The sequence below is a fragment of the Papaver somniferum genome, chromosome 6 (genome assembly GCF_003573695.1).
Source record: "Papaver somniferum cultivar HN1 chromosome 6, ASM357369v1, whole genome shotgun sequence".
Taxonomy (NCBI): Eukaryota; Viridiplantae; Streptophyta; class Magnoliopsida; order Ranunculales; family Papaveraceae; genus Papaver; species Papaver somniferum.
In genome coordinates, this window is record NC_039363.1 from 119,803,560 (window position 1) to 119,804,779 (window position 1,220).

Below are 1,220 nucleotides of genomic sequence, written 5' to 3' on the forward strand. Positions count from 1 at the left end.
GACAAAAGTTTTCATGCGTTACGTGGCGAACTTGGACGGCTGAGATCTGTAACTCAGATGGAAGGGTAGTCGTTGATTGCTGCAACCCTCCGTTTGGCAGCCAACGACATGCGGTAGGTGTGGCATGGCTTTGGCATATTTTAGGCGTGGCCAAAATTAGGGTTTTGGGAAAATCGTGATGTTTGGGCTTGGGACGGAAGTTACTATGCGTTAGGTGGCGAACTTGGACGGCTAAGATCTGCATCTCAGAGGGAAAGGTAGCCGTTGATTGTTCCAACCCTCCGTTTGGCATCCAGCGGCATGTGGTAGAGCCGGCATGGCTTTGGAAAATTTAAGGCGCGAAAAAAATTAGGGTTTTGGAAAATCCGTGATATTTGGCCTTGGGCTGGAAGTTTCCATGCGTTAGTTGGCGAACTTGGACGGCTAAGATCTGCATCTCAGATGGAAGGGTAGTCGTTGATTGTTGCAACCCTTCGTTTGGCAGCCAGCGGCATGTGGTAGGGTTGGCATGGCTTTGGTGCAGAGGTGTGGCTGGCATGGCATGACATTGGCACGATGGTGCGGCTGGCATGGTTGGCATGCCTTTGGCGCAGAGACATGGCTGGCATGGTTGGCATGCCTTTGGCACGGGGACGTGGTTGGCATGGTATGCCATTGGCACGGTGGTGCGGATGGCATGGTTGGAATGCTTTTGGCGCGAAGACGTGGCTGGCATGTTATGCCATTGGCACAGTGGTGCGGCTGGCATGGTTCGCATGCCTTTGGCGCGGAGAGTTGGCCGGCATGGTATGCCATTGGCACGGTGGTGTGGCTGGCATGGTTCGCATGCCTTTGGCGCGTAGACGTGGCTGGCATGGTATGCCATTGACACGATAGTGCGGCAGGCATGGTTGGCATGCCTTTGGTGCAGAGACGTGGATGGCATGGTATGCCATTGGAACGGTGGTGCGGCTGGCATGGTTGGCATGCCTTTGGCGCGGAGACGTGGCTGGCATGGTATGCCATTGGCACGGTGGTGCGACAAGCATGCTTGGCATGCCTTGGTGCGGAGACGTGGCTGGCATGGTATGCCACTGACACGGTATTGCGGCTGGCATGGTTGGCATGCCTTTGGCGTGGAGACGTGGCTGACATGGTATGCCATTGGCACGGTGGTGCGGTTGGCATGGTTGGCATGCCTTTGACGCAGAGACGTGGCTGGCATGGTATGCCATTGGCAC